Raw genomic sequence first — 13,885 nt, forward strand, 5'->3', positions numbered from 1 at the left:
TCATCAAGTCAATTGAATAATCTTCAACAAGTCTATCTTGCAGTCTAACCATACAGGGCTGTTGTGAAGATAAAATGGGACAACAATTTAAAATACAATTATAAAAGGACATGGCATGTGCAGGGAACAATTTTGTGATGTGGTAGCAGAGCACTACAGATATGCTCTCCCCTTCCCACACTGCCCCTTCCTCACAGCAGCTGTTTTGAATTCCCAGTGGAGATCTGGAAGTAGAGTGTGGTATTCAGCTAAGCATTACTCAGAGTACACCCACTAAAATGAACTAAATTCAGATCATTAATTTAAATGGCTCTAACTCTGAGTAAAGCTTAAATACCACCTAAAAATTATCTTCTCTTCATGGCTCACTCTCACTGAAGAGTGGTACAGTGTAGTTCCTCTCATAATATGGTTGACTTTGGTGAGTTGGCTCAGCTTTTGGACACTTTGCTTATGAGTTCTTGAGCTAGAATTCCATTTGTTAATAATAATAATAATAATAATAATAATAATAATAATAATAATAATAATAATCCTGTCCATGCTGAGCTGTGAAGACTGAGCGAAATAATTTTTCTTCTTCTCCATATGTTTTAGACTAGTTTTGTGTTAATATTTTACATCCTTTCATTGTGAAATAGTTGAATTAACCGTTATTATAAGAGAGAAGACAATATGCTTTAACATACTCTGTATTTGTAACTCCAGTACATTATGATTTCAGAGTTTTCCCCAGGATGTTCTCTATAAATCATCGTTCTGTTAATTTGGATTTTTAAAAGAACCAAAAAAAGAATGAAAATTATTAGCTCTTCCACTATATGTATACATCTATTTAATATGTTCAGAATGGCAACTGATTACTGTTAAATAACTGAAAATGAATTAAAGTATTGTAAAAAAGTAACTGAAAGTTTAGGATTTCATTAGTTATAGCAACTGCACAAAATACATTACAATGAATTGATTTGTAGATTTATTTATTTCAGTGGGTTTATATCTCATCTTTACTCTCAAGGGGAACCCAAAGTGGATAGCAAATCTATAATTTAACAATACAAAATACAATAATTACCAAAGCCACCTCTAAAATACCAATAAAAAGGTTGACTGTGAATGACCCTTGAAAGCCAAAGCAAAAATACAATCATCTATGCACGTTTACTAAAGAACAAATCTCAGTGAACTCAGTGGGACTTACCTCGTGCACAGGAAACATGCACAGGATTGGGCTGCTAATAAAAAGTTAGCACTGTTTCTGGAGAAAGCTTTAGTTTATGGAGAAGACATATTTTTGATTTGTTTTGTTTTTTCGTGTTTCTTTTTTGTTTCAGGTCTCTCGATTAAAAAGGAAAAGAAAACATCAGCTAATGTTAATTATGTTGAAATATATGTATTCAGTTGATGCACTACAAATTTTGACATACGTGCAAACAGGAAGAAAAACGGATAAAAATGACAGCACATATAAGTAAACTGGATATCGTATTCAGTTGAAAAACTGCAGCTGGTGCAGAATTTGGTGGTCAGATTGTTGACTGGGGCAGAACCATTCAAGCATGGAACACCAATTAAGGAATGATTGCACTGGCCACCGATTTGTTTCCAGGCTCAATTAAAAATGCTGGTTTTGTCCTATCAAGCTTTATGCAGCTGAGGACCCCCATACCTCAAGGACTGCCTCGTCTCACATGAGCCAACCTGGACTCTATGCTTGTAATCTGAGGACCTTCTCTGTGTGTCTGATTCACAGTTCAGAAGGTGGCAGTGGAAGAATGGCATACCTTCAAACTATCTTGATTTTTCTGGGACCACCATGAAAACCTAGAATCCATCAAGGTTTCTTGTTTTGTTCCATAAAATCATGATTTGAAATCTTTGGCCACTTTTTCATTCATTGCAATGAAGGCTTCCCACAAACAGGAGGTGCAAGACCTGCCACCACCAATGGAAAAATCCATTGTGGTGTGGACAAGTCATTGTTTTGAGTAGAGAACAAAAGAGGAGAAGCCAGATACAAATAGTTTACTAGTGTAATAAGCTGGTGTTAATTTACTGTAGGATTCTATTCTGACTATGCTGGGGAAAATGCTCAATTCTCCATTTATATAATCTTGTATTAATAAATAATTGCCATCCATCAAGAAACTTGTAAAAGGCAAGAGAGAAAAAAACTAACCAGGAAGGAAGGAACGAAGGAAGGATGGACAAATAATACCATAAAACTGCGCCTATGTGCACCTCTCACTAGGATTTCGAATATGAGAAACATCTTGCCACAAACTACTTCCAGAAGTATACAAGCTAGTTACACAAGTGATATGAACATTAACCCAGCTAGTTATGATTCAAATATCTACCATCTAGTTTCTTGAAAAATTCATTCAGGTAGGGGATACTGTCGATATTTGAAATCCAACCCCTGAACTGACCTTTTAAAGGAAATGCTTCCCTTAAATGAAGTATATTTTCCTTTTATGTCCCTGTTTAAATCCTACTTTAAACTTTCCTCTCATTGTATACTCTAAGCTCCACCAGTGAATTTAAATAGGGTTTCACTATATGTTTTAGTGCATTCAGGATTTCTTTGTTACAGTTCCCACCCTGCTGCATTATGTGAGTGCTGGCACGGAAGTCCAGCAGTCGGTTTGTTTTCTGCCATTAATAAAAGAATCCACTTTCTTCCAGTTCTTTGAAGAAGTTGAAAAGGCTACAAGTGAGGGAGGAGGGGATGGGGAACAGATTGCAGTGTAATCCCCCAACAAAATGCTTGCCTAGATCAGAAACCACCCTGAAGAAAATTTACGAATGCTAAGCCTACTTTTTCTGTGAGGAAGACTACAGTCAATGTACTTAGACACATACTGGGTTTTGACTAACAGTAGGGATCCCACTAGGCAAATTGAATTAAATAATAATAATAGAACCTCTTTTCCTGTCCACTCTTTGAACCAACACTATCCAATTCTTTCAGCGTCCAGTGTTTGATTAAAGGCACTATTTTGTTATATACTTTGTCAAAGCAATGTATTATGATGGGGAATCTATTAAAGTTACTAAACAAATGAGATTTGCACATTGTTAGTGCTTTTTCATAGTCCAAGCTTATTTTAAAGCAGTTGAACTCTTTCTGAAGAACAGAAGTTTTGTCTCCTGGGCCCATCACTCAGAATACAACAGATGTGAAAGTATAGCACCCAACAAAACTAGCCCCGAGTCAACAACTTGTACCAAGACACTTGAGTTTCATCGTATTTTAAAGCCAAAACTTGTGGCTTGATGCTGCACCATCATTCTGTGAACAAACAGCAGCATTGTGACAATATTATATTGACATTGTAGGCAGATACAATGATATATGGAATAAGGATGCAAGTTCTGGGGAAGTCAATGCAATTTACTCTCACTTATGTCAATGGGACTAATTTTGATTCAACCAAATGCATTTGTTTTTTTAATTATCTTTAGACTGAGCTGCAAACCTGTTGCTTTCAAATAAATTGTTATAAAACATCACATTTATTACAAGGGGAAGAGGAAAACAAAAGTGATTTATTTCATACACAATAGGATGGATATGCTGTTGAAGCCTGCATTGTGTCCTTATTGACTATTATTAGACGACAATATTTAATTCCCAACAAGCAGTAACAAAAGCAAGGAAGCCAATTCTTTTTTAAAACAAACAAACAAGCAAACATTCATTCAAAAGTTCCAATACAGCTTTGTCCAATTTTAAAGGCTCATGAGATAAGATTCAAAACAAAATTTGCAAGATCGATTCCATAAGTTTTAAACTGGGTATGAGGGTTGAAAGAGAAAGATGAAATCATCATCTTAATATTTATTTAATTTCACTTTTTTCTATATTCAACCTATTAAAATAAGCAAAAAGTGTCCTGCTAATGATGCTGACTGTTAAGCCATGCACTGATTCAGAGCAAAGGAATCATGGCACATCAAGAAAACTGTTATTGAAGAAATGTCTTGATGCACATAGATGATAAATTTAAAATGTTTCACCAGAGTCTGTCCTAAATGTATACTATGGAAGAAGAAGAAGAATGTTGATAAGACATTGCTTTTGGATCCTCACCTTTACTTATAATTTGCTTCTGGCATTTGGCACATTGAAAGTTGCTTGCCTTTCTTGTCCCAGTGCACTTACTGACTGCAATCATCTGTAAGGGGTTGCAATATGGCAGGGTTAATGTTACCAGCCGTCACGGCACGTTTGCGTTCTCAAATAGGGAATAATGATCTTTGGATGGAGGACACATATGTTACTCTGTTGTCATGGACTGATCATTACTTGGTTAAGTTTGACATTATGGCTGTCTGGGCACAAATGTTGATGGTCTGTCCTCAATGGCTAATGCAACCTGAGGATGTTAAGGGAATTTCTAACAGCTTGGGCCAGTAATCCTCTTGGACCTCACTGCCCGCAAAGAGGGGATGAGGTCAAGGCAACCACTCCCAAGTGCTCCAGCTGAGCTGCAGAAATGTCTCAGAGGAACTGAGGGTGATGAAGCAACAGGACGAACCTCTGGAGTACAGGGATCATAAGACTCACAATGAATGTGACCTAACACAGGTAAAAAACACATCTGCAGTCATACTCTGTGCTTGTGATGTTGTTGAAGGAAACTTACTGCACCACCACATCTACACAATGTCATTCAGCATAGCTGTTTCATGTGGCGAGATGTTTCCTGGATGTGAACTCAAGGAAACAGAACCTGGAATCCATGAAGGTCTGTTCTGAAGTGCTGTATCCATTTGCATATAAAAGCACATCCAACCAGGATGCCATAATTAACAAAGTGGCATAAGAGCATAGGAAGAGCCCCACTGTATCAGTCTGAAGGCTCATCTAGTCAAGCATGCTGTTCTCACAGTGGCCAATGAGATGCCTATTACAAGCAGGACATGAGCACATCAGCACTTTACCCACTTGTGGTCTCCAGTAACTGGTATTCAGAGGCATACTGGAGCTAGTATACAGCTACCATGGCTAGTAACCACTTATAGCCTTACCCTTCATGAAATAGTTATGGGTAGTTTTAAGACGGGTTTGGCAATCACTGCACCTTGTGAAAGTAAACTCCATAATTTAATTCCATAATTTAATTATATGAAATACTTTAATTGTGTGTTCCAGATCTTCCAACAATCAGTTTCATTGGATGCACCCGGCTTCTGGTATTATGAGACAGGAAGAAAAATTTATTTCTCTCCAATAATTGTATACACCTCTTTCTTGTACCCCTTAATCACCTTTTTTTCTAAATGAAAAACCCTCGTGTTTTAAGTTCCCACACTGGGAAGCTGTTCCAGTCCCCCCTTTTCCGAATGTTTTCCAGCTCTACGATGCCCTTTCTGTAGTACAGCAACCGGAAGCTGAACAGCATTCCAAATGCAGTTGCACTATATATTTGCATAACAGCAATATTATATTGACTGTTTTATTTGTGCTAATGATCCCTAACATGAAATTCAGCTTTTCCATAGCTGATGTACACTGGGTTGACATTTTTATTGAGCTATCCACCATGGCCCCAATATCTCTTTCCTGGTCAGTTATCATTTCTGACCTCATAAGCATATATGCAAAGTCAAGATTTTTTTCTCCCCAATGCATCACTTCACACTTGCTTACATGGAATCATATTTGCCATTTTAATGCCCTTTTTAGAGCTCCTCACAATCCACCTTGAACAATTTGGTTGATCAGCAAATTTGCCCATTTTAGTGTTCACTCCTATTTCTAAACCCCTTATGAGGAAATTTAAATGTTCTTGTTTTTCATTGCTATGTGTTTTAAAAGGTTTTATGGAATGGATATCTTGTTTATATCTTGTTGAGGGTTTTGTTTAAAAGCATAGTACAGAGCCTGTAAATATATAAATAAAAATTAAACATATACTTAAAACTGTCATACTAAAATGACTAGGACATAGAGTTGCTTAACTCTGGTTGGATTATATTTAATACTAGCTTATTCTTACAGTATTTGGCTTTTGCAGTGTCATAATAAGCAACTTTATATGATCCTTTTGTTTTCTAAGTAAAAAGGGAATCAAATAATGAAACAGTGGAATCCTAACCATGTCTACTGAGAAGTGACTCTAGGGACTTCAGTGGGTCTTACTCAATTGCCGCCTCCAATCCCAACCCCTCTGATTTCGGAGTAAGTCCTACAGAATGCAATAAAACTTACTTCTGAGTAAACATGATTAGGATTGAGCTGCAAAGTGTTAATGCCTTTGAGTTTTAATTAAAAACCTTCAGTAAGGTTATCCTAAGCAAGTGTTGTAAATGCATTTTATATTGTGAAATATATGAAACTTGTTGTTATGACTTAAAATGACATTTGGGGAAATGCGTGCATCCATATGACAATTCAAACTTAAAGCATGATTGTCATAATAATGATAATCCAACTGAACATGACAGACACAAGATCACTTGCTATTCCCCTCATTTTTATTTTTATCGTTTGGACTGATGTTTGTTGGGAAATTGCTAAATAGCATTCAAAACTGACAGTTGATTAGAACACAATCTAGGAGGGAAGAGAAAGTCATGGAAGGGTTAAGAGATGTATGTAAAACAATGGTTTTCCTTTTTAAAATTAAAATGTACAAATAAGCTGGTATCAGGGAGACTAGGTGATCTTTCATTTCCACCGCACTGAGCACAGCTCACACCAGCAGAAGACAGCCATTAATGTATGCGTCTGGCTCAATCTGGTCTCCCAACTAGGAATTCATCAAATTGTTAATATCACTCCTTTTTTGTATGCATCACACATCATTGTGTCTCTTGGTGCTGCAAGAGGTTGCTTTTTTTATAGAGTCACTAGCTGTAGCAGGAGCTGATTATACCATATTGTACTGTACAATATTACACGAATAGAAAAAAGCATTGAAAAAGACACATATACACATAGCTATTCATGTTTACCTATAATTCATCAACAAATTTGCTGCTGATAAGCCAAATCTTTGAATTACCAAAACAAAAACAAAAAAACCTTCATGCTGAACCATATGATGGATTCAGTAAGTACATGACAATGTCACATGTCCTTATAGTCTTGAGTTGTATTTTGGTGTGATGGGAAAAGAAGATGTAGGTATCTTTCCATTTCTGACCATGCTGAATGGCAAAAAAACCCCCAATGTTCCTTCTCTGCTGTGTGTCGTATAACGAGTGCTCACCTGAAAGGTTCTGGCAAGTTCTGACTGAAAAAAACTCCTGCTCCTAACAATATCATTCCTGTGGAGATCTAGAAAGATCCTTAGGGATGGTTTGTATGTTACCTTCCTAATGTAGGATCATGTGTACTAATGTGCTCAACAATCACCAGAGTCAACAACTACAAATGTGGAAGGCCCTTCCCCCTAGTCTGGACCCATCTTCCCAGTGAGACAAGTGCCACTCACTCATCCTCAGAGCATTTTGTCACATTCCCTTGCCAGAGTTTGTGGGATCACCACACCACACTACCATATCCACACACATGGACCTGCTTCTCTATTGGAAAAGAAAGAAAGAAAGAAAGAAAGAAAGAAAGAAAGGGAAACTCCTGTGGGCAATTCCATGTGTGGCCATTGATTACTGTATCCACGGAAAGCAAGTTATTATAAAGTTCTTGTTTTTTTAAAATCTGTTGTGAGATGCAGTATCTACTAAGTATCTACTTTGGCTGTTATTGAAAAGATCAGCCAGAGTTCCATCCATTTATTACTCAGTGATATAACACATGCTTTGAGTGCAAAAGCTCCAAGATTCATTCCTGGCATCTGCAGCTGAAAGAATCAGTGAGTAAACAATGCAAAAAAAAACCCACCCACACACAAACCCACTGCCTGCGATACTGGAGAACTATCCTGGAAGGACAAATATCCTGACACATGCGCCCCCAAATAGCAGCAGTACATAGCACTATATCCAGTTTATTAGGGAATCTCACACATTCATTGACTAGGAGTATGACTGCAACCCAGGACACAGTTACTTGGAAGTAGACTCCACTGAACTCAGCAGTGCTTACTTATGACTGCCTAGGTCCAACTTGTAAAACACAATGAGCTTTAACAAAGGATTGCCTGAAATGGAAATTTTAGCCTTTAATTAGAAGTGCAAACTTGCAAACATGTGCAAGTGTTTAAACAGCCAGTGTGAAGTAGGAACCCTGTCAAAGAAAAGATCAGAAGTACCCAAACTCTGCTTGATTTATTCCTTCATTCTCCAGGAGCATATGAACATAGGAAATATAGTGTCAGAAAATTGGTCCATCTAGCTTAGTATCATCTACACTGACCAGTAGCAGCTTGGCAGCATTTCAGCCTGGAGTGGTTTCTAGCCCTACCTAGAGACTTTAGGAATTGGAACCTGGGGGTTTCTGCATGCAAAGCAGATGTTCTATCACTGAGCTATAGCCCTTCCCCATGTCTTAACCTCCTCTCTGCTAATCTGTCACAAGAAAACTTGGAGGCCTCATTATCACCTCCTTCACATGCTAGAGGAAGGGAGGTCCTTAAAAGACTCAATAACTTTAGTAAATATAGCTCTTTCTTTGAAATAAATGTCTGGGATGTCCATTCCTACCACCCACCCATCTCCAATTTCCCATCTTTTACACCACTGGACATCATATGCTGCAACTTATTTATTCTTATGTAGGAACATAGAAAATTGCCTTACGCCAGGTCAGAACATTGGTTAGCACTGCAATGACTGGCAGCTCTCCAGTCTTTTCCAAATCTACCTAGATGCCAGGGGCTGAACCCAAGACCTTTTGCACATACATGTGCTCTCCACAGAGCCCCTTCTTAATGAACTTCACACTTTGGCTCACAATGGAGGGCAACTCAGCTAGACTTACTTTGGCCTGAAACAATGGTTATTCTCAATCAACCTATGAGCAACATATTGAATTTATGCTCCTGTATTCCTTCAAAGGTGGGTAGAGCAACTGTTTGTGCAAATGTAACATCAACTGGATTCATATAGTATTACCATGGATTTTACTGGGCCAAAATCAAACCAGCAGAGGTTGCATGGGAGCAATGATAGAATATAAAGATTTTTGCCCTTCCATTTATCTTATTGTAACTGGAAAATCTTCATTCAAGTGAAATATATACATTATTTCAGCTTTAATTAGTGTGTGTCAAAATGAGCACCACACATTTATTATGATGAACTGGTTTTGCCTGCAATACTATTTATTTGGAGACATCTTTCTGATTACATACATAGTCCTTTAGTTTAATACTGCTAGATCACAGCTGGATCAAGTATATAAACATGTGATTAAAAAAGAATTTGCAAAAACTTATTGTTGCCAAAAAATGAATGTGCCACGCCTTTGCCAAAAATGTGTTTCCCGGGGGGGAGGGAACAAGACCCTATTTATTTATAACATTTGGGGCGGTGACTTTAAAAAAAAATGACTATACAATTATTCTGCAATATAAGAACAATGTATTGTAATAACAGTGTTGATGCTGACAGTACAACAGTTCCTCCCACACACTGGGGGCAGGGGGGTGGGAAATCAGCTGTAGCTGGAATATAATCCAAAATGGGGAATTGTTTGAATGCTTGTGATGTGCAATGCCTTTGTTTCAGACTGCAAAGTTTGAATTTTTCACAGTAGAGGATGGGAAAGATAATACAGGAAATTGAAAAAGCCTCAAGGACTGTATGGAAATGAAGGCTGTATGTGAAGAAATCAATCCCAGTATATTTTAGCTCTTTTCAGTGCTATGCTAACAACTTGTAAAGCATCTATGTCTTTGCAGAACAAAATTGTGTTAACTAATTTTGAGTTAAATAATCACAAGGGAAAACAATACATTTGATATTAGCTTTATGTTATAGTAAAACTATGGAAGTGCTATAGAATGCTGTGATGCTGGTTACAATTAAAGAAACAGAGATGAGAGCATTTAAAACATTGGAACAAAATGACAGGACAGGCAAACACCTATCTATACACTTGCATCAAAACTTTATAGGTGGGAGGGGGAAGATACTGGTTTGCTAGGCCTCAGTGTGGAAATGGCAAACGAGTCAAGCACAGTTTCATTATCTAATCACAGGGATGCTTTATTCTCCAGCACTTGAATGAAGGCCCAACATTAATTCAAAACATTAAAGAGTACAGTACAGCTGTTTGAATATATGAACCTGTAACACAGCACGTTGCCATCTCTATTCTGCACAATGCATTTCTCTGTGGGCCAAAACATCACATACCTCCCCCATCAACAAATATCTCTTTTTATGCTGCTAATATCGTGGAAAGTTAATCATTAAAGTCCAAAGTTGCTGGTTCCCCTCCGCCTAGGTCCCAAGAGCCTGACTTGTGATTGTTACTAAAAAACCTCACAAGTTAGGGTCTCAGGGACTAGGAAAAGTCCGATAAGATCCAGTCGAATTCTTCTTCAATTAATCAGATTGGGCTTTGTTGTTGTTTTAGAAAGTATCTCTTTCAGCAAGTGCAGAAGATATAACAAAAAGAGGCAACACTAACACTGACAAAACAGACCTTCAGTTGCATGAGCAAGATATTATTGAGATTTATTTATTTATTTAATAAACCCTCCCATTTATAAAGGCTATCAAAGTTGTGCATGCAAAAGAAGTAAGAACAGAAAGCTAAAAGCAGGTTACATCTGTTTCAAACAGACTTTTAAACACTCTCCTATTTTTTCCAGTGGCTTAGACAAAGATTAAACAGTTCAGCATTATATCTTCACTACCATATTTACAGTGGGCCCTAAAACATTCTGCACCTTAAAGCCATTTTAGACCAAGAATGCCCCTTGGGTATCACTTATGTTTCCCCCCTTCTTTCTTTTATTGAATATGTATCTCTCTACTAATATGAAAAAGCACCTGACTTTTGAATGCAGATTTACTTTCCACATCCTAAACTGCAGAACACAATGACTTTGAGCTAACTTGTCATTCTTGGTCCCGAGTCGGTTGAACCACGTTTGAACTTTCAAAAAATATTCTTCATACAGTTAGCAGGCGGGAAAGAAGGTATTTTCCCCAATCACTTTTTGCTTTTAAAGTCCAAGACTTTTAATGGCACAACAACAATGCGGAAAAGATTCACTCTCTCTCCTTCGGCATCTGAGTCTCAATTGTAGAATGGAAAAGAAAATGTCTACTTTTAGGAACAGATCCATGATGTTCGGCAGATGAACCCAGAGCCAAAGAATCAGCAGCCATAAAGATCCTGGCCACTGAGGCAGAGACTGGTGTATATAACTCATTCCTGTCTTTCTTCATGATGCAGCTCAGCTTTAAAGGGAAAAAGAAAGTGGAGAGAGAAAACAACAGTAATCAAAATAATTAGTATCTCAAGTTGCAGAACAAGCTGATAAACTACACACAAAAAAATAACTGGAAGAAAATATTTATTAATTGACACCCCCTCCTTCCTAGGTAGTTTCATTATCCCTTGCCCCTCACCCCATTTAACAGAATGTCACTTCTAGATTCAGTACATGTTGGAGTACTTTAAATATTTTGACCGAGGAAAGAATATCATGTCACAATCAAACCCTTTCTTTGTCATTTGCTCTGCAGTAGACTTCGAACTGTTATGCCTCAGGCACGAAAGAGTTAAACAAATCACCAGAAGCCCCGTAATTTTTAGACATTTGGGGGAAAAATTAATTATCATGCTTTTTGTTAGAACTGTAAGATGATTTTCTAAAGCAATTTTTGACCATAGCTTCCAAACCAAGAAATTAGGAAGAAAAATCTAGCCCCTCTGTAAATATGACATTAACATAATTACACCGCCCCCCCATCACATAGACCCATCCTCCTTAGGGAATACATCTGATGCTCAGTAGATGGAAATCAGTCAGATTTCAGCTGCTCTCCAACGTACCTTTGCTTCTCACTGACTGACTGGGTTTTACCTCCCATGAATATGCGCGCGCGCGCGCGGGCGCGCGCGCACACACACACACTCAGACGGACATGCTCACTTACATACACTCAGACAGACATGCACACGCAGCTGCACAGACAAAACACGCACACACACGCGCGCACACAAAGGCAAGGCGAAACGTCGGATGCTGACTCAGAGCGGCTGCATGTGGAGGGGGTGGCAGCGGCTGGATTTTTCCCTGCACTCGTCATTTACATTAACTCTCTCTCCAGCATCCGCCCTCTGCCAGACCTGCTGGGCTGCAACATTTGCATGACGCTGTGACTCCAGCCTTGCGGGTCAGATGTTGCAAGAGGAAGGAAGGAAGGAGGAGAAGGGGAAAAAAGAAGCAGCAGCAGCAGCCCCAGTACACTCATAAGAAATGCCTTCATTTCTTCTAAACAGGTCCCTCTTCTTATTTTTCCCACCTTTCTACTTCCTCTGTAGCTGTATCTCAGTTGTTTGACATCTTTCCGGAAGAAAATGTCTTGCGCTGCAATAAGCCAGGAGCCTGACGGTCCTCCCCTCCCCTCCCCGTCCTATTCCCACCCCTTTCTCCCCCCTAATCAATAAGACAGATCTCCAAATGCAGTTGTGGAAACAGACTGTGCACAGACGTTCATCCTCGGTCTTCTCTCTCAGGAAGAGCAGACAAGCTCGGCTCTCTCACACACACGTGATGTAAGGAGAAATAATGCCAGCAATTCTTTAACAGACTTAGAATTTATTCTACGCCTTCATTCTCCCCCCACCCCCACCCCACCCGCCGCCTTTCCCCTGTGCTGAATTCATGAGTGGAAACGATTCTTCCAGTGTGCACATCACCTCTCTCCCAAGCTACAAGGTTGCAACGTTTCATCTCGGCATTTTAAACAAAACTAATGAAAATTAATAATTTTCATCCTAATGAGAATCTCTGCATTAAAAAAATAGAAAAAACGAGTCAGGCTGTCACCTAATAGGAATGGTGATTTATTCCCCCCGCCCCTCCAAATTACTGCCTGATACCGAGTCACTAATATGATGATAAAGCAGAAAGCTTCTGGGTTTACAATCTGTAATAGGAAGGGGCAGTTCTAGACTTCAAAAAACAAAGTGACTGAGTGTCTGTCGCTGTGTGTGTATGTGTGAGAGAGGGAGGGAGCGAGGGAGAAAGAGAACAAAAGAATAACAGCTATACTGTATTGCACAAAAGCACTACAACGGTGCAGGCTTTTTTTATTCGAGCATTATTTATCATTGTATATCTGTCCACATACATATGGAGATATTTGACCACAGATACTCTGTAAATCTCAGCAAAAGGTTTACTAGCTGAGATGCAGAAAATGTGTGCCATGCTAGTTTCATAATGCAGTTATTTAATGTGCTTTGACTTGCTCTGTCTTAACACTTGGTAAATTTTAAATATGTGTTGTGCACTTAGTTCTGTGAAAAAGGAACACTATGTCAATATGATTTAAAGTACAGAATTCATGTAAGAAACAGAGTACAGTACTCTGTCCCCAAGAGGAAAAAGTCTCTCAGCTTTCAGCAAACAGGCAGATCCCAGCATGCAGTGCCAACTAAAGTAGGGACTGGGCAAGCTAAGTGGACAGGCAGCATGAAGGGCCTCAATCTGCACAACATTCATATTAAAATACGAAAAACTACAACAGAGAAAAGAAGCAAGCGTTAGTATATGACCCCTAAAGAAGATTGTGCATCAATTAATACCATCAACACTTTTAACCCCCACCCCAAGAAAGATAGTTAAGAAGCAGTTCCCCAGAGTGGCTGGGAAACCCCAGCCAGATGGGTGGGGTGAAACAACAACAACAACAACAACAACAACAACAACAACAACAACAACAACAACAGACAAAAAGGCAGGCAAGACCACAAAAATTTGCAAGGCATGAAACCACACCAGAC

The 13,885-nt window shown here is 38.7% G+C and overlaps 1 long non-coding RNA gene across 6 annotated transcripts in view; it reads right to left on the minus strand.

Moving 5' to 3' along the window:
• Positions 1-9,866: 9,866 nt before the first annotated feature.
• The window catches only part of LOC310761459, a 228,222-nt gene continuing 224,203 nt past the window's right edge, over positions 9,867-13,885 (minus strand). For all 6 annotated transcript variants that reach the window (XR_014547501.1, XR_014547502.1, XR_014547503.1 and 3 more), the window contains one exon: positions 9,867-11,328. This is a non-coding gene — a long non-coding RNA (uncharacterized lncRNA). The remainder of the gene's footprint in view (positions 11,329-13,885) is intronic.

This window comes from Podarcis filfolensis (assembly GCF_964270895.1).
Source record: "Podarcis filfolensis genome assembly, chromosome: 4".
NCBI lineage: Eukaryota > Metazoa > Chordata > Lepidosauria > Squamata > Lacertidae > Podarcis > Podarcis filfolensis.